Consider the following 24,883-nt stretch of genomic DNA (forward strand, 5'->3'; position numbering starts at 1 on the left):
TGAAAACAAAATTCATGTGAGTTTGTTAATTTTTTCTTCTTATTTTTTATTTATAAAAGTATTTAAATGAGGGGTACCTGGGTGGCTCAGTTGGTTAAGAGTCTGCCTTCAGCTCAGGTCATGATCCCAGGATCCTGGGATCAAGCGCCATGATGGGCTCCCTGCTCAGAGGGGGGTCTCCTTCTTATCCCTCTCCCTGTCTCGTCTTCCCTCTCCCCCCCACCCCTGTTCATTCTCTCTCTCTCTCTTTCAAATAAACAAATAAATCTTTTTTAAAAAGTATTTAAATGAATTAAATATTTTGTCTACATTCCCAATTTTTCCATAAAGTATACTTTGGGAATTTAAGAAATATGTTAATGATGTTTATATATCTTTTTTCTGGAGCACTCCCCCCCCCCTTTTTTTGTGAGTGTGTGTGGGAGAGTTTTTTTTTTTTTTTCAATTTTCTAAGTTTGGTTACTCAGGAAATATTTCTATATTTATTATATCATGGCCTGAAAATATGTTTATATATTAAACTTGAAAATATTAATGATTCCTTTCTTTCATACACTTAAAGCAGGGATATTTTTTACTGCTGTTATTAAGCAAATAATTTCTTTTAATATTCATGCTATTATTTAAATTTAATTTAATATTTGCTCTCTTATTATGTGAAGGTGATGTACTAGGGTTTTCTTCCAATACTATTTTTTTTCCTCTCCTGGGATTTTTATTTTTTCTTTAGTGGATTTTATTGCTGTGTTTCTAGTGACAATCTAAAACTAACAAATTGGGGCCCCTGGGTGGCTCAGTCATTTAGGCGTATGCATTTGGCTTGAGTCATGATCCCAGGGTCCTACGATGGAGCCCTGCGACTGGCTCCCTGCTCAGTGGGGAGTCTGCTTCTCCCTCTCCTTCTGTCCCTCCTCCTCTGCTTGAGCTCTTTCTCAAATAAATAAATAAAAAGTAGTTTTAAAAAATTAAAAAAAAAAAGAAACAGGATTCCTGATACATGGTGAAAGCACTTGGAATAACAACAGTTATAATATCATAGTAGCAGTGACCGCAGCAGTGGGAATTCTATCGCTGGTGGGATGTATGGGGTGTGGTATGATGTGGAACACGAGGAAAGTGCATGAGGGCAGGTGAGAAACTCAGAGTAGTACATGAGATTTGGCTTTTGACACTAAACATAAGTCAGTCTTGACATGTATGGGTTACTTCTTCATATTTCTCCTGGGAGGTCATCATGTGGCCAAAAAGCTAAAAGTGGTTCTCTGTTCATTACCTATACATTGGCATGCAGGCAACATGTATATATCTTCTATTATTTGTTTTTATTTTACTATTTTTATATTGTAGATGTCATGCATGTTGACTATAGAAAATAACAAATAAGAACAGGTAAACCACTGTTAATAATATCTAGGAAACAAAATACTAAACCATTTAGGGTATATTTCAGTTGTTTCTTTTCCATGCAGGTTCACACACAAACTGATTTGACTGAGAACAATATGATTCTAAATTTTAACCTCCTTTTGTAATAGCCTATAATATATAATGAAATCTCTCCTGTGTCCCTAAATGGTCTTATGTTTGGTTATATAAATGGCTTCGGAGTGACCCCCTAAGGCAGAGGCTGCCTAGGTGTTCAAGATCCCAATTCCTCTTCCTGGATACATAGAAAATTCTATTTCCCAGCCTAAAATTTGTGTCTGACTCATTTTAGAATACTGCACATACCATTAGGACCATTTTGAATAGTGGAAAGTAGCAGCGATAATTCAGCTAATGTCAAGGCTAATAATGTAAGCAGATTGCAAAAGTCCCTGTCTGTGTACTGTTTGATAATTGAATCATCCTGATTTGTCATTGTTATTAATTAAACATAGAAATGGACAGACAAATAAACAATGTGGCCTGCAAACAAGCATTTCTTTTAGCGCAGACCCCTCTGGGGAGTCCAGAATTTAGAAAGGTTTACCTGGTAGTGTCATCATTGTCCTGAACCAGGAGATTGTTTTTGGTTTTGGGTTCAGTTATTTCTGAACTTCCTCATTCAGACCTCATCATTTTAACAACTGATAGCATAGAAATATCAATGTGAAAAACCTCTTGCATGGGGATATTCAAGTGAACAAGATCTTGTGAAAAATGAGCCAATATACAAGTCCAGTGGATTCAATTATAAAACAAACACAACAAAACAAAAGCAAGAATGGTAAAAACCCTAAATAACCACTTAATTCTTAAGAAAAACATGAATCCATGCATATGACACACTTTTTCCTAAAATAGCCTTTAACTGGATAGTCAGGGAGCTGGCAAGTTAGCACTTCTGTGGGCCTTAGAGAAATGACCTTAATAGCCTTTCATTTTCTTTCCTCCTGTTTCACTCTTATTCTGCTTCCAAGCTATGACTTTTTATTTTTTTCAGTTGGCATTCCATGCAAACCAACATTGTTACCTTTGGTTATGATTTTATATTTTAACTTATTTTCTCCTTGACATTTACCTTCTCTTCCATGATCTGTTTTTCCCTAGCAGCAGGGCTTTCTTCTCCTTCTGCGTCACATAATAATAAGATCAAAAGGGTAAACATGTGATGCTCAGAGCCTGGTCTCCTTTGTTGTAGTTCGGTCTCCAAGGTTAGATCTATTATTATTTCACGTTTACCTTCTTTTGAGTTGTGCCTGTGGAACAAGTAATAAATGTCTTCTTAACTCTCTTATTTTCCTTCTACCTTCCCTCTCTACTTTTCTAGAGCTTTAATGGCCAGGAAAACAAATACTCTTTTGACAGTGGGTTCCTAGTCATATATACAGACTTGGTTTTGTATACAACGATTCTTCTTGAGTTAGCCTGTTCTGAAAAATAGCTAACAGAGAAAAATCCCATACATTTTTTAGATGATATAGTTAGACCTTTTGTTTTTCGACACTCTCTTTCTCTTGCTGTGAGCAAACACTAATTATAAATGTCAGAGAAAGAAAATGTCCTGAAAGATTCTTGTCCTTTCAGTTTGAATGTTATGACTGCACTTTTGAGGAAGACTGGAGAAGTATTTTATATTCTGATTAAAATATAAATTTTATTTCACCTGAAATTCTCTTGAAACCTCATGTGTTTCACATTGGAAAAATATTTATATGTAGATAATACAGCTATTATTAACTTACTCTAACAAATGTAACTTGCTCCCCTCAGAATTAGCTGTTTATAGTTTAGAGTGTATCTGGCCAAGAGATACCCAAAGTTCCAACTTCCTCTTATACTAACTAGAACACTGTGTGGGCAGCTATGTTACTCAGCAGAATTACCCATCCATGAGGATGAGTAATACCTCCTAACATTTTCTAAAACCTATGTACACACGAATTGCCTTAAAATTCTCTTCGTTATTTTTTAGAGAAATGGGAAGAATGTGAAAACATGAAGAATATTTAGAACAAGTGCTAATCCCAAACAGTTTAAAAATAATAACAAACTACATGGGGACGTCAATCTGGGAAAGATATAATGGTTGAGGAATTTAAATATCTCCATGTCTCATTTTTGCATTTCAATAGTAATAGCTGGGGACTAATTTGAGATGATTGTAGAGCTAATTGAAGTGGTTGGGAGGGTACATTTCTTATTTTTGTTTTTCATTGAATCAGGGACTTTATTATTTTAAAATAATATGCTCAAGACTTATTTTTGTTACAATTTGACACAACGATTTAGTACTGAAGCCTCATGACTAGGGTTGATACACAAAGTTTTAGGAGATGAGATTTTACAATATAATGGAAAGTTACTAAGGTAAAGAACAATTTGATTTCTTGTTTCTTTGAAGTACTTTTCAGAATGTATTGGTTCTTTTGAACAAAATGGTATATCTTTTGTGTGTATTAGATTGCCTTCCTGGCCCCATTCTTCAACCATTCCAGCAACCATGCCCTTGCTATGGCCTTATAATGGGTGAAGTGTATTTCCTACCCTTGACTTTGGAATTGGTTCTGTGACTTGCTTTAACAAATAGAAGAGTCATGAGTGACCGTATACCATTTGGAAATCAGAGATTTAACATGCCTTGCTTGTTTCTTTTTACCTTTTTTCACTTCTGCCATCATCATGAGAAGAACCTGTGCTGGTTAATCTATTAGTCAAAAGTGGGCAAGTGACATAAACGGAGCACAGCCCCTCAGTGTCGCCCATCAGTCTTTATTTAGTAAGATGCACATCTGTTCTAGCCACTGCAAGGGAAACACATCCAACCAGTTGATCCTTGCTTAAATAGCTGAGCCTCACAAAGTTGTGCATGTGTGAGAATAAGTGATCGTTGTTTTAGAAAACTAGAACTTGATTTAACAGTGTTAATGGGTATCGTGACATGCAATAAACAGCACATATTTAAAGTACACATTTTGATGAGTTTTAACATATGTATATATCCACAAAACCATCATCACAAAATTGCCATCAGAAGATAATGAACATAACGATCACTCCCAAAATTCCAAAATTTGCTCACACTACTTGTTGATTTGTCCTCCTCACAGCTTACTGCCCACCTCACCCGAGAGCAACCACAGATCTGCTTTTCATTTCCATAGTGATGTTTTCTAGAATTTTTTCTAAGTGAAATCATGTAGTAGATACACTTTTTTTGTCAGCAAATTTTCTTTGAGAATCATCGATGCCGTAGCGTATTCTCAATAGTTCCTTGCTTTTGATTTCTGAGTAGTTTTCTACTGTGTGGCTATTCCACAGCAGTCTTATTCATTAACCTTTCGATCACTGTTCATGTTATTTCCACCGTGGGCGCTACTAAAAATAAAGCTGTTATGAACATTCAAGTACAACCCTTTGTATAAATATATGATCTCCTTTCTCTTGAGCAAATGCCTAGCAGAGCAATGACTGGGACATATGGTAAATGTATATTTAACTTATTAAAAAACTGCCAGACTGTTTTCCAAAGTGATTGTAGGATTTTATATTCCCAACAGTAGTGTGTGAGAGTTCCAGTCTATCCATATCCTGGCCAACACTTGATACGGTCAGTCCTTTAAAATTTAGACACCCCTGGTAAATGGTAATATAGCCTTATAATTTTAATTTGCATTAACCTACTGAGCAGAGTCATGGAATACCTTTTTGTGTACCTATTGTCATCCATTTATCTTCTTTGGTGAAATGTCCAGTCTTTGTTACTTTAAATTAGGTTGCCTATTTTCTAAATGAATTTTGTTAAGTTCCTTATATATTTTGGATTGAAGTCTTTTACTGGGTATGAACTTTGCAAATATTTTCTCCCAGCTTATGACTCATTTTTTTCTTTTTTTTTTTTTTAAGATTTTATTTATTTATTCGACAGAGAGAGAGACAGCCAGCGAGAGAGGGAACACAAGCAGGGGGAGTGGGAGAGGAAGAAGCAGGCTCATAGTGGAAGAGCCTGACGTGGGGCTCGATCCCAGAACTCTGGAATCAGGCCCTGAGCCGAAGGCAGACGCTTAACCACTGTGCCACCCAGGCGCCCCATGACTCATTTTTTTCTGAGTGGTGTTTTCTGAAGGGCAGACACTTAATTTTGATGAAGTTCTGTTTATCAATTTGTTCTTTTATGAATAGTACTTCTTGTCTTCCATCTAAGAATTTTTCTTACGAAACCCTATGTTACACAGATTTTCCCCCCCACGGTTTCTACTAGAAATGTTATAGTTTTAGGTTTTAACTATCAGGCTATGATTCATTTTGTGATTCATTATATATGTAGGTGACATACAGGTCAAGTTTTTTTTCGAATTTTGTTTATTTGTTCATTTTATGTGTTGCTATTCACTAGTTCCAGCACCATTTGTTGAAAAGATAATCCCTTTGTCATTGAATTGCCTTGGCATTTAGCAAAAAATCAAATTGAGCTATATTAAGTTTCATTGTTCTGCTTTTCTAACTTAACTCTAAAATCACACTGCTTTGCTTACTGTGGCCTTATGATAAACTCTGAAATCAGGTTTTGTTAGCCTGTTCATTTTGATCTTTTTTTTCAAAGTTTTTATTTTTTAATAGTTTCTATGTCTTTACATATTTATATAAATCTTAGAATCCACATATCAATTACTTTTAATAGCCTACTGAAATTTTGATTGTTTTTTTTTTTTAAAGATTTTATTTATTTATTCGACAGAGATAGAGACAGCCAGCGAGAGAGGGAACACAAGCAGGGGGAGTGGGAGAGGAAGAAGCAGGCTCATAGCAGAAGAGCCTGATGTGGGGCTCGATCCCAGATCACTGGGATCACGCCCTGAGCCGAAGGCAGACGCTTAACCACTGTGCCACCCAGGCGCCCCTGAAATTTTGATTGTTATTATATTAGTTCTATAGATTAATTTGGAGAAAATTGACATCTCAATATTGATTATTCTGACCCATGAACATGTTGTATCTAGCCATTTATTTAGGTCTTTTAAATTATTCTCATCTCTGTTTGCATTCATTTCTCTCAGCCATGTCTGCTGTTTTTAACACACAGTTAATATAATCACTTGTCTAATTTATCCCTAACTGTATTTTTCTTTTAAGATTTTTTTATTTATTTATGTGACAGAGATACAGCCAGCTAGAGAGGGAACACAGCAGGGGAGTGGGAGAGGAAGAAGCAGGCTCCCAGCGGAGGAGCCCGATGTGGGACTCGATCCCAGAACGCCAGGATCACGCCCTGAGCTGAAGGCAGACACTCAACGACTGCGCTACCCAGGTGCCCCCCAACTGTATTTTTGATGCAATGTAAATGGTGTTGTTTCTGAATGTCTGATTTTTAGTATATAGAAATACATTTGGTTAGTGTATTGATCTTGTATCATGCAAACTTATTAAGTTCACTTATTAGTGCTAGCAGCTTTCTGTGTAAACTCAGCAGGATTCTCTACATTGATAATTATGTTGTTAGCTAGTAAAGAAAGACTTATTTCTTCCTTAACTGAGTATATAATTTCTTTTTCCTTATATTTATTTCCAGAAAAAAACTGTCGCTAGAACTATCCACACCATGTGGAATAGAAGCGGTGAGAGTGAATGTCCTTGTCTTATTCTTGATATTCAGGGAAAACATTCACTTTTGCACCATCAAATATGAGATTAGCTGTGTTGCTTGGATTCTGCAGATACTAAGCTGGCACAATCCTAGGGCTCACTTCATTTTTCTCTTCTTACAGAGATCACTAGGCTCCCTAGTGTCAAATATCACTAAATCATCATTTCATGTACTTTGTCTGTTTTATTTTGGTTGTCTCAGATATAAAGGTTAATCTAGTCCTTGTTACTCGATCTTGGCTAGAAGTGAAATTCCAGTTTATTAATTCTTGACATAGGCATGAAAGCAATTCAACAGTGCAAGAAGAGCCTTTTCCACAAATGGTACTGGTACAAGTTTATAAATGTATGGGAAAAATATACTTTGACACCTACCTCACACCATATCCAGAGTTAACCTGAGCTGTATCACAGACCTAAAGGCAAAAGCTAAAACCATAATACTTGGAGAAAAAAAAAAAAGTAACAGAAAATTTTATGCATGCATCATTTCCCCAGAAATGTCATAAATATCAATATAATTTCATCAAGATGAATAACCTTTTCTCATCATAAAACACCATTAAGGATATAAAAATGCAAGCTGTAATTTGCTAGAATATTTGACAAGCCAATTACTTCCTGAATATGCAAAGAAATTTTACAAATCCAAAATATAAAAGATAAACAATAGAAAAAAAATTAAGGTGCCAAAACCTTGAACAGGTACTTCAGCATTATTGGTCATGAAGAAAATGCAAATTATAATATTACAATAATCTTTTGAGCAACTGTTGTGTCTATCTTACTAAGAAATTTGATTTCTATGTTTTTACCCAAGAGAAATGTCTAAAAAAAGAATTGTGTGAGAAACTTTGTAGTTGATTTTCTCATAGGAGGTAAAGGCTGGAAACAAGGCAAATATTATCAATGGGAGAACAAATAAACACTTATGATGTCCTCTTATAATAGAATAATACTTTCCAATAAAGACAGAGTAAATTACAGATACACAGAACACTATGAATGGAAATCGAGCCATTATTCTGAGCAAAGGAAATAAGACACAAAATTATAGATACTGAATAATTTAATAAGCATGATGTTTAAGAATAGGCAAAACATCAGTGGTATAAATAAGAATGATGTGGAGCCAGAGTGGCTGGAAGGGGCATGAGGACACTATTGCGATGGAACTGTTCTCTATACTATGATTCTGGTGCTGGTGGCATGGATTACACATTTATTAACACTTATTAAAATGTACACTATAAATCCATGTATTATATAGTATATAAGTTGTATTTAAATATAAATAAAACAAAATCAATGCAGATAAAAGAATAGAGCTTCCAACACTAAAACATCTCATAATAATTAAATTTTTAACACTGATGTAGGATCACATATGTTTAGAAATGTATTTGCTGGTAATTTTATGCTCTAAATACAAGCACTTGAAATTGAGTGTCTGTATCAATGAGGGACATTTTGGTCAAAACATTGTAGAGCAAATCACTTCACAAAGCATTCAGTGTACCTATTAGTCTTCCCACCGTTACAAGAAAGGCAATAGGTTGATGCAATAAATATAATGAGGTATAACACAGACAAGTTGGGCAAACTCTGCTTAGGATTTGAAAACTAATGAATGTCTCCACATCTGTGACTTCCTTAAACCAGGAATTGATTACAAGATTACAGAAAGGAAGTGTAAATTTGCAGATTCAATTCTGTAATATTACTTTTAGCTTTGTTTAGGGCCAATGGATTTTTGTGGGTTTTGTTTTTGTTTTTTTTTGTTTTTTTAAAGATTTTATTTATTTATTCGACAGAGATAGAGACAGCCAGCGAGAGAGGGAACACAAGCAGGGGGAGTGGGAGAGGAAGAAGCAGGCTCATAGCAGAGAAGCCTGATGTGGGGCTTGATCCCACAATGCCGGGATCACGCCCTGAGCTGAAGGCCGACGCTTAACCGCTGTGCCACCCAGATGCCCCATGGGCCAATGGATTTTTGGTCCATTAAGGCATCATTTTGGAATTTGAGGAATGAATAATTTTTATTATTTTCATTTAATAAATACTTACAGTGTGATTATGATGTTAAGTACTAGCTTTAGTTCCTGAGGGTACTGGTGGGAGAGAGGATTATACAAGCATTAGAACAATTAAAAGAAAAAGGAAATTATATTAAATGCTATTGATAAAGCAGAGTAGTAAACAAGTGACTGGGTTGGGAGTTTCAGGGCATTAGACAATATGGGCAGGGAAGGACTCTCTGAGGTCATAACTTTTGAAGTGAAGCCTAAAGGTTAAAATCATGGCGAAGAGCATTCCGAGCAAAGGGAATAACAAATATGAAGGTTCTGAAGTAAAATGATCTTAAAATATTTCAGGAGTGCCTGGGGGGCACTGTTGGGTAAGCCTCCAACTCTAGATTTTGCCTCAGGTCATGATTTCAAGGTTGTGGATCAAGCCTCCTATCCAACTTCACACTGAGCTGGGAGTCAGCTTGAGATTCTCTCTCTCCCTCTCTCTCCGCCTCTCTTCTGCTCTCACTCTTTCTCTCTTTCACTTTCAAATAAGTAAATAAATAAACCTTAAAAAAAATTCAGAACTGGAGAGAAGGTCAGTCGGCTGGACCATAATAGACAAGGAGTTGCATGACACAGATAATGAAACAGAAGGTAGGATCTTAATATGAGGTCTGGAGACCCATAAAGGAATTTGACTTTTAATCTAAGGAAAATGGGAAGCTATTAGAGTATTAAGCAGTGGTAAGGAGGGACCTGAGTGACATTTTTAAAAAATCACTCTGTTTGTGCAAAAAGGGATTGTAGAAGGGCATGATGGAACATATTATAGTAATTTGGGTAGTCACTGATGCTCTTCTGAGATAGAGGAACATATGTGATGAAACTTATGTTTTGCTAAAAAATATTCTTCCCGCTTGTCAGGGGAAAAACCGAAGAATAGACTTAGAAGTATATATTCTAGAGGTCGTTTTGAGCCAATCTCAAATTCTGTTTTAGCTTCTCATTATGTCAATACTGAAAGTATTTGAAATTATTATTATCTATATTGCATCCTGTGTCTTTCATATTTCTTTTTTTTCTGTCTTACAATATTTTCAAGTAATATTATGTAACATTTTCTATTTCGGTACACATATGAAAGTGAAGTAGTGGGGCGCCTGGGTGGCACAGCGGTTAAGCGTCTGCCTTCAGCTCAGGGCGTGATCCCGGCGTTATGGGATCGAGCCCCACATCAGGCTCCTCCACTATGAGCCTGCTTCTTCCTCTCCCACTCCCCCTGCTTGTGTTCCCTCTCTCGCTGGCTGTCTCTATCTCTGTCGAATAAATAAATAAAATCTTTAAAAAAAAAAAAGAAAGTGAAGTAGTAAGATTACAACAAACCTATTTGTAAAAAAAATATAGATTAGTTTCTGAAAAATTTTTTTCTGAAAGTGAAAACATAGTATTATGGAACAGAAATAAAATTACCCCCTTATTAAATCATCTTTTTACTATGTTATCCTAATTCCTAATATTTTATGTTAGCAAGATATTATACTCATAATAAATGCTTATATAAATAAAATATTTGTGTATATATACATACACACTAAGTTACTGATTATTTCAAAATGTGTTTACTTTATCCTCACAAGTTCGTCTGGTAAATGACCATGCCTAACACTTCTATAGAGTCTTATTTACACTAAGGAATTAGTTTGGGGCATGAAAGAAATTCAGCAATATGTATTTAATAATTGCATATTCTACACATGTACGTATGTCTGGGGAATTTGTGTTATCTGTCTAAATAATTAATTCACAAGTACAAATTAAACTTTCTTGTCACTTATTTCATTCATATTTGTATTATCTCTTTTCACGTTACTGAATTAAGTAATGATTACTGTGGATACATTCTATGGTAACCTAGGTTTTCTGTTCATTGTAAAGCCATTCATTCTGTTTGCACTGTTCACTACAAATATCAGGTATTTCCTCTATTTTTGTGTCAATATTATTATGAACAATATTGTTCATCAATATAGTTTTCATAGTAATGAATATTCCGAAGTCAATGGGTAAGCATATTTTCTATTACATGAATGATAATGTTGCAGGCTTGGAAATCTACTGTTGTAATAGAACACTTAATACCATTAAGCTATATTGGCAATATTTTCATATTATTGGACTGTCACAAAGAGATAATATATGAAATGCACTGAAAGATACTTACACAAATTGGTGAAGCTAGAATTTCAATATTATCTTATTTGATTAGGGCAGAATATGAGGAGCTTATATCATGGGTCTAATTGCTACTTCCATAGTGTTGGATGTTTGTGGCATGCTTTACATTGTTAATCTATATACCCCGCGGTTTGTTATCCACCATGTTTATGTATGAATATATTTAGAGAGAGATTCAGAGGATTTTTGGTCAATTAAGGCATAATTATGGAATTTGAACATCTTTAGATTTTTTTTTCCTATTCTGGAGTCAGAACAAAGTCACTGAGTTCTATTTTAGCTGTATATTTGAGAACTACATTGCATAAACTTCAAGTAAAGCAGAAAATAGGAAAGTTGGTTTATTTAATCAAATATGTGCCATTATTTCCCTAGAAAAAAAATTATGCCCATCATTCCAAACAGTAAGTATGATTTCAAAACAAAACACCGACAAGGGATCCAAATTCTAAATGCAGCCTTAAGAATTTTCTGGACTAGAAAATGCTTGTTGATATTGAGTGAATTCTATTTATAGAAGCAAATAGGATGGTATTGTTTTAGCTAGCTTTCTTGGTAATAGCTTTATTCTGTATTCTTCTTCAATGTAACAATACCCTGTAAGACAAGAAAGGATATCTCTGTGTTCAATCTTTTGATTTCACCTGAAATGAAGTTGCTCTGCCCCTAAATCAATATCTCAGTGCTGAGTTGATTACATGTTTGACGTTCGTAAAGGGATGAAAGTAGTCTGAGATATTGTTCCTGTGATAAGTGGGAATGTGCAGGAACAACCCAAGTTATAACTACACAGAGTTGTTATTTTTTCTCTTCTTGTCAGACTACACTGTACACAGAGCTGGCTTAGGAATCTAACACCTGTTGTAAACTGTAATTAGTGAAAAATGCCACTCAACTGCGAGGTGTCTGGTTGGGTCAGAAAGAAGTAACAACCAGAGCTGTCCTCTTAAGAATGCGAATTAATGCTCAAAATTAGCTACCTTCTTAATTCACTTATAATCGTGAGTTAACTATCCACATGATTGTCAACACTTTCTCCATGAAGGAAATATTTATCTTCTATTATTCTTACCTATGTTTAGAATGGGGTTAATGTTGGTAAGGACAAGGGGCAAGATGTGCCAACAAGTTAGTATTCATTGGCTACGGAGTCATAGAAAAGGCTATGGCCTTCTCGAGGAAGGAGAGTAGAAAATAACAGATCTTATCTGGATGAACTTGACCAAAGAAAATCCTGTCCTGTCTTCTTCTGGTGCAGTGGACCATGACACTGCATGATCTAGGAAACATAAAACTAGATAGAACAATTAGGAAGGTCATCAAAAGCACCTCATTTTCTTTTATTTTTTCCTCATTCAGCAAGAATATAGCCATATATGAAAGGAGGTTAAACAGGCATTTCTGAGATAGTCATTTATGATGATGTCTGCAAAGTCTCTCCCACTGGTCTGCCTCTTTTAGCATTCAATGTATAATTGTCAACAAACATAAGGCTGATTTCTCCAGAAGGTCACTCTTAAATGCCCTTCTGTGGCTTGAGAGCATTTAAAATTTATGTCTAATTGTGCATCAGTTTTGAGATTTAATAGCTGAGTGATTTTCAAACCACATTCCACAGAGCTCCCCAGGTAGCCCAGGGACAACTACGATAGGCAAGGGAGAGATCAATTGCTGGCCTTCTTACATATTTTAACAACAGCTGTTCCACTTTTATGAGTTTGTGTTTTCCCATATCATTTTGATTGAAGACTAGTTACTGCTAAAACTGTGATATGATATAGGTCAGGTGTGGGGGAAATGTTGAGAAGTAGAGTAATTGTGCCTTCATTCCTTTTTGCACTCAACAAATTGTTATCGAGCACCTATGTAGCTTAAGACAACAGCAAGCCACAAAAGAAGGGATTCTCTGGCGCTTAATGAAAACAGGGTAAACTGAGAGGTAGGTGGCTACAGTGATGATCTTGGTAGGGCAGGAAGGATACAAAAGGCGGAGATGGAGCCATAAATGCGAAGGAAGACAAAATTAAGCTGGCATCTGCTCTGACTAGAGAAAGGTTAATGACTTCCAGTAAGTGAAACTGCATCATAGAACTGTTTGTTTTGGTTTTGAGTTCTTTATTGGCACAGTTTATACCCTTAATATAATTAACCAAAAGCATTTTTGTGAGGCCTCAATAACCTCTATCATTCAAGAACAAGTCATATATAGAACAAGTCATATATAATAATATTAATCAAAGTGTCAAATATGAAATATTTTACTTAATAGTTTTCATTCCCTGTGATTTGTGACAAAAGAAAGTTTGGGCAAAATTTTCATAATTAACCATCTACATTAATAACTCATTTGTATGTAGTTTCCAAATTATGGGTATTAACCTCTTTTTAAGGCATATTAATGGCCCATAAGTATAAAATTATATTGTATATTGTACAATGATTTTCTGCTGGTGGCAATTACTTGCAGTTTCAACAGAACTTCCCATTTGGGGGGAGGGGCAAACAATAAGTAACTAAGTTAGTAAAAAGTTCCAAGTTGAGTATTTCTATTTTAAGATACAGCTAAAATGTTTTTGGTTTATTATTTTTTTTAATTTATTTTTTAGACTAGGCATTCAAAGTCGTGCAGAAATAAAATTAAGCTAAGCATGTTCTTACAACAGTGATGAGATTAATCATTTTGAGTGCTGTTTCAATAATCTTTCTTCAAAAACTGTCAAAGCAAATGTAAGTCTATACTTGAAAAATAGAGAATATAGATATTAAACTATGTAATTTGGGCAGAAAATAATAATATTTTTTATATTTTTAGCTTAATATATGACACCAAGTTAGACCAAATATTATATAATGAAGAGGTTACTGAATAGGGGTTCACATGACTTGGCTTCTAACCCCCAAATCTAATTCATGATCTTGGAAAGATAACGCAAACTTTTTAAGCCTCAGATTCTAAAAACTTATAATAAGTGGGTGATTTTGGTCCCTTTCAATTCTATGAGTGTAAATGCTTTTTTTTCTGAATAGCCGCTGAATCTTTTTCCTTTATTTTCATGGAACAAACTTCAATGTTTATAGAAAATGTGCTTAATTAAAGTTATTTTCTCTTGGAGCTATGTCTGAAGCATGTATCCTGCTGAGAATGACTTCAAGATTATGCTTTGTTTGCTATGATGCCAAATAATGGTTCAGGAACTTCAAGAAGTTCTGCCTTAGTTCATGAAAGAGTACAGGGTTACAGAAATCATCCTTGAGCTTTCTTTCAGCCACAAACTCTGTCTTTCTAGTGGTGTAAGCAACACAACTTGTATTTTTATACAGACCTAAGTAGATCTTAAATAGACTCTTGCTAGATAGACAACAGATGATAGATATAGCTGTTAGATCAATCGATCGTTTGATAAACAGGTATATATAGAGAGATGGATGATTATCATGCACAATAAGTATCATATACAGAGTAATGGTTGCTTGAAGTTGAGAAGATGCTCAAAATGCCTCTACTGGGGCGCCTGGGTGGCTCAGTCGTTAAGCGTCTGCCTTCAGCTCAGCTCATGATCCCAGGGTCCTGGGATCCAGCCCCGCATCATGCTCCCTGCTCGGTGGGGAGTCTGCTTCTCCCTCTCCCTCTGCCCCTCCCCCTGCTTGTGCTCTCTCTCTCTCTCAAATAAGTAAAATCTTTAAAAGAGTTCTGGGATCGAGCCCCGCATCGGGCTCCTCTGCTGGGAGCCTGCTTCTTCCTCTCCCATTCCCCCTGCTTGTGTTCCCTCTCTCACTGGCTGTCTCTCTCTGTGTGTCAAGTAAATAAATAAAATCTTTTAAAAAAATGCCTCTATTGACCAACATACTACATAATATGTCCATGAAAAAAACTCATAATTGCAGTGTGGATAGCCAATTACTGATATAAATGGCACAGCTTGGCCACATAGACCAGGGAACTCCTGTGGCGTGACAGGCAGCAAATCATACCCAGAGCAATGAGGATCTAGGAAAAATAAAAGAGGCAGATTTACTGTGTTGATATGGTAATGATGAAAGGTTTGTTAGCCAAAAATCTAATGAAGACTTTGTAGAACTGAGCCATGTTACACTCTGTCTCAGCAACATTTCATATTCAAATGAAATCTAACACTGAAAAAAATTAAAATCAATGAAATATTTATTGAAATTTCTGAAAATGTGAGATGAGAGTACATGTCACAATACATATAACCTCTACATGAAATCTTCTCTAGATATGTTAATTCTCAGTCTTACATAGCATGGCATGGCTTCTGTCCTTGACATTTAGTCTTTTGCTCTTTCTTTATTCTTAAACCACCCTATGTACAATGGCCTCTTTCCCTTCTTCTATGTTTATTTTTATAGTTCTCCCTTTGCCCCTTGAGGTAAATTAGTCTAGACTTTCTAATATGCTTCTAATTCTCTTCGCTCATAACTCAAATTACTATAACAAAGAGAGGTGTAAATCCTCACAAACTAATAATAGTTTTTGTCATTATTAGACTAACAAGTACAGGGGTTTGAGATAAAAATCAGGAACCCAGAATAAACATGTGTCAGTAGCCTAAAGGTCCAATAGGAAGGGAATGTGGAAGCCTCAAGAATTCTTGATTGCAGATATCACATAGGTATTCTGGTTGTACTAACCCATAGATGCGAAGCAGATATGCACAATTATGTGAAGTGAGCTACAACTTCAGACAAGGTAGAGACCTGAAAATTGTGTAGGGTAGAACTCTGTCAGGTCTAGTGATTCCATGGTGGGGCACGGGGTCTGGAGAGCTAATTCCAGGATCAAGAACCTAGTGGGGAACATTCCACTAAACAAATTATGAACTCAGCAAGGAGGAAATGAAAACAAAATGTCTTCAAGATGCTGTCACATGTACCTGTGATTCTTATCTCCTTCTGGCACTCACCCATCAGTTTAAAGAAGTTATGCTCTGAAGTTGTGCTCTCATAGGACTTAAAAATGGTCAGGGCTGGTTTTAAATTTATTTGATGACGATTGTGACCATTTTGGTGGCAGTGAAGCAAAAGGATCTATTGGTTAATATTATAACTAGTAATTTTTAAAAATTAACTTTATCTACTATATATATGATTACACTATATGCAATTGTTGGTATTCAAACATTTTTGATGTACTAAAAAGACAGATTCCTATAATTTAAAATAATAGCTATAGACAGTTAACATTCACCAAAACCCCTCTATAATCTCTCCTGCATTTCATTCATACATGTTGGAACATAAAGAAGCAGGTCGATGAATACGCCTCCATGGGCATTCCCCTGGGAGCCTCCTGCATTGATTCTGTATGTTAGCTGTGACCATCAGTGGCAAATTCCTGCAAGGTTTTGATCTGGGCAGCAGCGAAAAGTCCCTAACTATGTGGGACACATCTACAGTGGTAGATTTGAAACCTGAGTGAACTCTTCCCCAGCTTCAGTTCTTCTGAGCATCCCATTGGATTTATAAAGATTAATTAGCTACATTAAATTGCCTCATACTCTGAATATCTAGAATGGCTTCTGTGTTCCAGCAGCACCCAGACTGATACGCAGAGCAACTGAAGTCACCCTTGATGGAGGTTTTTCTATAATTTAGGCAATAACAATCAATGATAAAAAGATGATAAAAATATTCCTTCTCTGCAGAAGTTATTAGAAAAGAGAGTCAAACATATTTAAAAATAACTAAAATGATACGTAAAATTATTGAACATGAGCCAAACACAACTTTTAAATTTTATGCATAGTTAGTTTGTATAATGCTTAAAACAATCTGTAACATACTTTTATGCCCATTTTAAAGATAAGGAAACTGGGATTTGGAGATTTTGAGGAGCTTGTTCAAGGTTGCACAGCTCATCAGTGATAGAGTCATGATTCCAAATCAGGATGTCTGATACTTAACTCACTGTCTCGCAGCATCACCTCAAAGACAAGAGAATACAAGGTGCCATAGAAATGTAGATATAAATGCGATAAGTTCTGTTAGGTAGGTTGGAAAAAATGGGCCCGAGACAGTACCTCTAGAGATACTTGTGTTGGCTTTGTTTAAAGAGACATTTGTCTGGCAGAGAAGTGAGGGTGAGGAAGGACAACTTGGAAAGTGACTATGTACATTAAAAGTTGGTAGAGACATAAATATTAATATGGAATATTTAGGAAATGTTGAGAGGCCAAATGTACCTAGAATTCTGTTTCCATGGGGTGGGAGGAGAATGAAGAGGCAGGGATGTAAAATGGGGCCCATAGTGAATGACCTTGAATATTCTCATGAAAAATAAATTCATCATTTTTTTAAAAACATTGACCTTTGACTTATCTTTAAATGAAATCACTCAAAATAATTAAATCATTCTTATGTGCTTGCTTGCGAATGAGAGAAAATGAGGGCATCACATGCTGAATAAGATATTCAGTGGGATCACCCCAGCATCGGACAATGGATGATACGAAAACCATTCAAGATGGCAGGTCTGCTGCATCCTTCTAGGTGTGTGAACTATGACCTATGACAATTCCTTTACTGAATTTTAGGGACTTTTTGAAAAAACATGGTTTGTATGTAGCACAAAATGAAGGGAAAATGCCAGTGATAAGTTGTAAGAGGGGAGAGTTGGCAGGTTGTTAATTTCTGCAGGTGTCTTGCTAAGGCATAATTTCTAGCACAGGGCTGTTGGCATTGAGGGGAAGTAACCAGGAACATTTGTGTGGGGTGTTCACCCTCAAAATGTGTCTTTGATAATCTGTTGTGGCATGGAAAAATATTAGCTCCTATATTTATATATTTAATTTAAAGCCCTTACACGCATTTCTTTATAGGTTCATTATACAAACATTAACTAGATTTAGTAGTTTAACTGTTCCTTTATATTTTTCACTTGAAATGCTCTTTAAATGTGTTTGAATCTACAGGTTTCCCTTTTACCCACTGCTTTTCTTAACAACCTATATGATAATTATTATCATAGTTCCTTGAGGACATGAGATTTTTCTTAAGTGTATTTAGTCCTGTATCACCAAGCCTACTTATCTGCAACAAATGGTCAACATATATTTTGTTAATGAAGATATTAGATTTGGTAAGTGGGATCAGTTATTTGTAGGTAAGAATAAAGTTATTAATATAAATTATTTAGAAGCATTAGTCACACAAATTGATGAAGTAGTTTTAGAGTACATTTGTATTAGTCAAATTAATTTTATGCACTTTTCAGCCATTAGGAAAAGACATCTTCAATTTCTGTTCTATTTATAGGCTTTAAAATTAGCATGCATCTTTCATATATTTTAGTATAAATAAAGACTCTCTAAGTTGTTACAAAAACACTGAGGTCATAGTGAGATGATGATCTCAAGGGTATTAAAGAGAAGTAGACAATCCTGTTAAACATTTTTTTTTCTGTCTTCTGTGACCTGCTAATTACTTAACATAAAAAGAATGATACACTAACTGAATAAATTAGCTGATAATCAAAAAAAATGTGATTACTAAAAGGGATAGATATAATTTCTCAGTTATTTTTCTGTCTTTTTAAGGTTTAACTATAATTCAATTTCAGGTATTTCTCATTTCAGTGCATTAGAGTATTTAGGATATCAGAACTTTGATTCTTGAGTGATAAGAATTTAGTCTTATATTCACATTTTCTAACTAGAATTTATTTTCATTTAAAATGTATATTAAATTTTCCTTATTAGTTCTTTTAGGCTACACAAGGCAAAAAAAAAATCATGTTATTTCAAATACATTTATCAGTATAAGATCTTGAAAAATGAACCAAAATACATTGTTGCAAATACTTATAGACATTTAAAGAATAGCTAAATAGTGTAAGATTTATCCAGACAGTGGAATATTATTCAGCACTAAAAAAAAACTAGCAAGCTATGAAAAGGTTAAATATCATATGATTCCAGTTAGATGACATTCTGGAAAAGGCAAAACTTATGGAAAGCCAAGGTGGTTTTCAGGTGTTGAGGAGTGGAAGGAAGGATAAATAGGTGGAGCACATAGGATTTTTGGGTCAGTGGAAATACCCCGTATGATACCATAATGACGGATATGTATCATTATACATTTGTCTAAACCCATGCAATGTAGAAACTAAAAGTGAACCCTAAGGTATAAGAACAAATATTTTGTGGGGCACCTGGGTGGCACAGCGGTTAAGCGTCTGCCTTCGGCTCAGGGCGTGATCCCGGCGTTCCGGGATCGAGCCCCACATCAGGCTCCTCTGCTATGAGGCTGCTTCTTCCTCTCCCACTCCCCCTGCTTGTGTTCCCTCTCTCGCTGGCTGTCTCTATCTCTGTCGAATAAATAAATAAAATATTAAAAAAAAAGAACAAATATTTTATGAAAGTTCTTTAAGGCAAGAGAAGGAAAAAATGCATAAAGATTAAAAGTAATACATAAAAGTTATTATTTATAGATTTCATGATTCTGATGTAAAAAATTCAAAAAACCCAACCTACATTCTTAGAATTAGTTAATGCATTTAGCGAAATCACAGGCTATAAGGTCAATATACAACAGCAATCATGGCTGTATATACCAGCAGAAAAAGTTAATAAAAGTAGATATTTTAAATTATATAATCTAAAATGATATCAAATACATATGATACATCCAAGAAAGCATGGGCAAGGCCTCCTCAAATAAACCTGCAAAATGTTATTGATAGAAAAATACAAAAGGATATGCTATATTTATGGATTTGACAACATGATAATGTAAAGATGTCAATTTTTCTCAAAATATTCTGCATATTAACTACCCTCCTAATCAGATTCCAAGATTTTTGTGTACAGGGTGTGTGTGTGTGTGTGTGTGTGTGTGTGTGTGTGTGTGTGTGAATACAAAAGTTTACACATAACCAAGCTGATCTTTAAAAGGCACAGAGTGGAAAGACTTATTTTTATAGCTATCAAAAGTTATTTTAGAGCTCTTTTGCCTGCAGTCTTATCTCAAAATGGCACCTCACTGAGGCATTCACATAGAAAATGTGTTGCTTTGTGTAACTCAAATTTACATTTGTGATGGAACTTTGATGCTCTGGCCTATTAGAGAGTTAAACGACTTTTTCTAGGTTAACCGAGATGATTATTTCCATTCAAATAACTCTCTAAAATATAACTTTGTAGTTTCCTTTAAGAAATCAAATAAATTTGTGCCTAATTTTTTCATCAGTTTTGAAATTACCTTCACCTTAACTTTATCAGCTTTATAAATAAATACAAATTTAATATACCTGGCTTTGGTTATTAATGTAGAGATTAAAACAGTATAGTATTGGTGTAGAGATGGAAAAATTAGACTAATAGAATATAGAAAATTAGACTAATGCATACATGGACAGTTTATTTACAACAAAATTATACTGCACAGAAGAAGGAAAATAATCCTTTCAATGCAGTCATGCTACATTAATTGGGTATGCCTATCAAAAATATCTTGACCCCTACTTTACCCTCTATTAACATGGAGATTTTTAGTTATCAAAAGATAACATGAAGAGAATATGATGCTAAGTAATATACTGGGCAATAATATTTGTAATCTGACAAAGTACAAGACTTCTGAGTATTTAAAGGATCCTTACAAATCAAGAAGAAGAAGAAGAAGAAGAAGAAGAAGAAGAAGAAGAAGAAGAAGAAGAAGAAGAAGAAGAAGGAGAAAGAAAGAAAGAAAGAAAGAAAGAAAGAAAGAAAGAAAGAAAGAAAGAAAGAAGAAAGAAAGAAAAGAAAAAAAGAAAAGACTCCTACAAATCAATAAGCATGGTGGAGAAATCAACAAACTACCAATCAAACAAATCATCAACCCAATAATAAAATGGACGAAAGATAGAAAGAGGCATTTTCCAAAGAAAATATCCAAATAACCAATTATATGAAATCATGCCCACCCTCCTTATTAGTCAAGGGAAATGCAAATTAAACGCTTTGAGACACCACAAAACAATCACAAGAATGGTTTAAATCAAAAAAGACTGACAATATCATTTGTTGGCAGAAATATGCAACAATGTTGACTCCCTATGTACTTCTGGTGGAAGTGTAAATTGGAAAACTGCTATTAAAAGTAGTCCAGTGGTATCTACTAACTTAGGACATTTCTTACCATTCAATGCTGCAATTCAGTTCTACAGTTTATACACAGCAGAATTGTGTACATATGTACAGCAAACCATGTTTGCAAAAATGTTAGCAGGAGAAGTATTTTAATAGCTCCAAACTGGCAGCAAGAATTGAATGGATAAATTGTGGTAGCCTCACACAATGAATACTATACAGTAATGAAAGACTTAACCGTCTGTATCCGCAACAGTGTGAATAAAATGACAAATATCTTTGAGTTAAATTCAATTGGCCACAAATTGATTGCAATTGGCCACAAACAAATTGATTGATTTATATAAAGTTATAAAACAGGAAGAACTAATATGAAGTTTGAAACCAGAATAAGAGCAACCTTTTAGATGTAGGGTAGTGTAATTGTTAGGAGGGGGGCTTCAGGGAAGCTGCTAGGGTCTTATAGGTCTCCCTCTCTCACTCTCTCTCCCTTACCTTAATTGGGTTACACAGTTCAGCAAGCTATATGTTTTTCATTTGTAAAATTGTTTGCATGCATGATATTTAAAAAATTCTTAAGTCAAATACATTTAAAAATTACTTTGGTAAATGTGTTAAAATGTAATATGTTTTAGAATTTTTGCAAACCATTAATATACTAATTTGTATTTTCTTTCTAAAAATGTAGCATATTATGCACCATTTCTCATGTTTACTTCTAGAAAATACATATTGGGAAATATTCATTTGTGTGCAAAATTATTTAGTATGGCACATCAAGCTCTTTAAGTTCTCATTTTTACCAACTTTCTCAATCTGTTTTCTCTATTTCTCAGTTATTTCATATTTGTAAACCCCATTCAATTGCATGCATTCCTCAAATAAACCCAACTATGTCTTTCCTCCATACTTTACCATACAAATGATTCCTCTCTCTGAAATATTTTTCTATCTATAACAAAGGCAAGCCATAAGTAATTGCAAGGCTCAAATTGTTATCTCCTTCAGAAAGACTATCATAATTCACCCAGTCTGTGTTAAATGTTCTCCTTTTGCTTCTCATAGTAACCTGACCTTATTCTATCATAGCACTTATGATATTGATTTGAAAACTAGAATATGAACACCATGAAAATATCTCATTTTCTTTGTATTTGAGGCATCTATCACAGTTGGCACACAATAAATGTCAAATTAGTGAATTTATTACATTTTTGAAATCAAAGAAATTGTAACCTCCCTCTGAATTTGTAAAGTGGGAAAAGAGAGGTCCTTCCAAGATTTTGTAACCTTTCCATCAGGCATATGTCACTAGAGGGACTCAGAGTTAGTGTCAAAAACCAGATATTCACATACCAACACCCTGCACTTTCATCCTTGCCATTTTTGTAGAAAGCAACACAGTGCTTTTGACATTCACTTTATTTCTACACTGAGGCAGCATTTCTTTGGCAGGGGTAGCAAATATCTCCAGCTGCAGATTTCCTTACAGATCAGGAATTACATAGTTTCTATGAGTCTGTGTTTTTGTCAGCTTGCTCGGTCAGCACATGAATGAATGTGAAATATGCTTAGGTAAAACAGCACACAAATGAGAGTTCAGATGGCTGGTTTTCTGCTCTGCATTTGGTACGCTTTCAGGATTATCATGAGGATTATTTGATTTAATACACGGGAGGAGCTTAGAACAATGCCTGGCACGTAATAAAAGCTAGGTAAATGTTAACTATTATCATCATTTTCTTTATTTTACAGTTAGAAATTTGTCTCTCTCTGTTATGAAAACAATTTTGAAGAAGCATAAAAACACGGCAGTGCCTGTGTGAGTGGCTGTTATACTGAAATGAAGAATAGTTAGGTAATAAATTGAGCACCAGCACTAAAATGATCTCGATGAAGAATGAGTAATGAACCTTAAATTAACACCAGACTCTTCTTATTGCCATTGTACTAATGTGTGCAAGAGTTTACATGTGCCTGGCAAACTGGAATGGATACAACTTAGCCTATAATGCCTCCCCACCTCCTACGTTCTCTGCTGTGGTTGTAATGAAACTTTGTTCCAATGTTCAGGTGTCACTGATGGCTTGTAAATATGAGTGAGAATAATAAATCATGCTGTTTTAAGATTGAAATGGTGCTATTTTAAAATGAAAGATTAAAAAGTGCCAATATCTCTGAAAACTTTGAAATATGTAGCTTTCATCATAGCCTCAGGGTCATCCTAAAAAATGAAAATTAGTTGGGAAGTATTAAATGCCTGCAAACAATTTTCCACAAAAACATAGGGAGTCTGATATTATATACATCAAAGTACTCTTAAAAGGGGTCTTTCTATTCTTCTGTAATGATCTATAGACCCTTTTAACATAGCATACATTAAGAATCTTTAATTCAGAAAAATTGGTTATGAACTGTACAAACCGCGTAGCAACACGAATCCTATTTAAGCATGATATCGGGGCTTTATCTCCAAAAGAGAACTGGCTAATGTTAATTCAGTTTCCAGTTTTCAGTAAAATGATATTTACTGTACCAAATAAAATGGATAGGTTTAATGACACATGGATATGTATTATGAATTAGATAAAATATGTTTTTATTAAAAATGGTCTCAGATGATCTATATTCATTAGTACTCTCCTATTACAAAAATTATATTTTAGACAATCTGTTTCTTTTATACCACACACTGCAATTAATTATCAATGTATTTTTTCCATGGTTAATTTATGTTTCTGTTATTGATAGAATTAGTTATATAACTAAATCATATGATTTAATGTTAGAGCTGAAAGGTGTGCTATAATTTTATTCATTGCTAAATGTTATTTTATAAGTGTGTTAGTTTTCCATGGCTTCTGAAAGACAATACCAAACACTAAGTGGCCTAAAATGACAGAAACTTATTGTTCCACATTTCTGGAGGTTAGAGAAGTCAGAACTCTATAGGACAGAGGCATGCTCCCTCCAAGGAGAATTTTTCTTGCCTCTTCCCAGCTTCTGGTGGTCATGGGCAATATTTAGCATTTCTTGGTGTACAGTTATGTCAGTTTAATCTATTCCTTTGTTTTCACAGGGTATTCTCCCTATGAGTCTTGACATGGCTTCACATGGTTTCCCACTTCCCCTACCTCCACTCCCCCTTTTTGTAAGGACACCAGTTACATTGGTTTAGGGCTCATACTAATGAACTTATTTTAACTTGATTAGCTCTGTATAGACCCTGTTTCCAAATAAGGCCACATTTTGAGGTACTGGGGGTTAGAGCTCCAGCATATATTGTTTGGGAGACAGAATTCATCCCATAACAACTGGTGTCAATGTCATTTGAAGATGTGGACATTGATTGAGTTGTTTCTGTTTAAAAGAAATTGGGGTGGGAAGCATTTATACAGTATATCAAATATAGTTCTTCTAGATTCAAATTGGAGAGTAACACATTCCAAAATTTAAGAAAGTTTTCATGTTCTCACATGCACT

The sequence above is a fragment of the Ursus americanus genome, chromosome 11, assembly GCF_024610735.1.
Source record: "Ursus americanus isolate L20-20 chromosome 11, mUrsAme1.1.p, whole genome shotgun sequence".
Lineage (NCBI taxonomy): Eukaryota > Metazoa > Chordata > Mammalia > Carnivora > Ursidae > Ursus > Ursus americanus.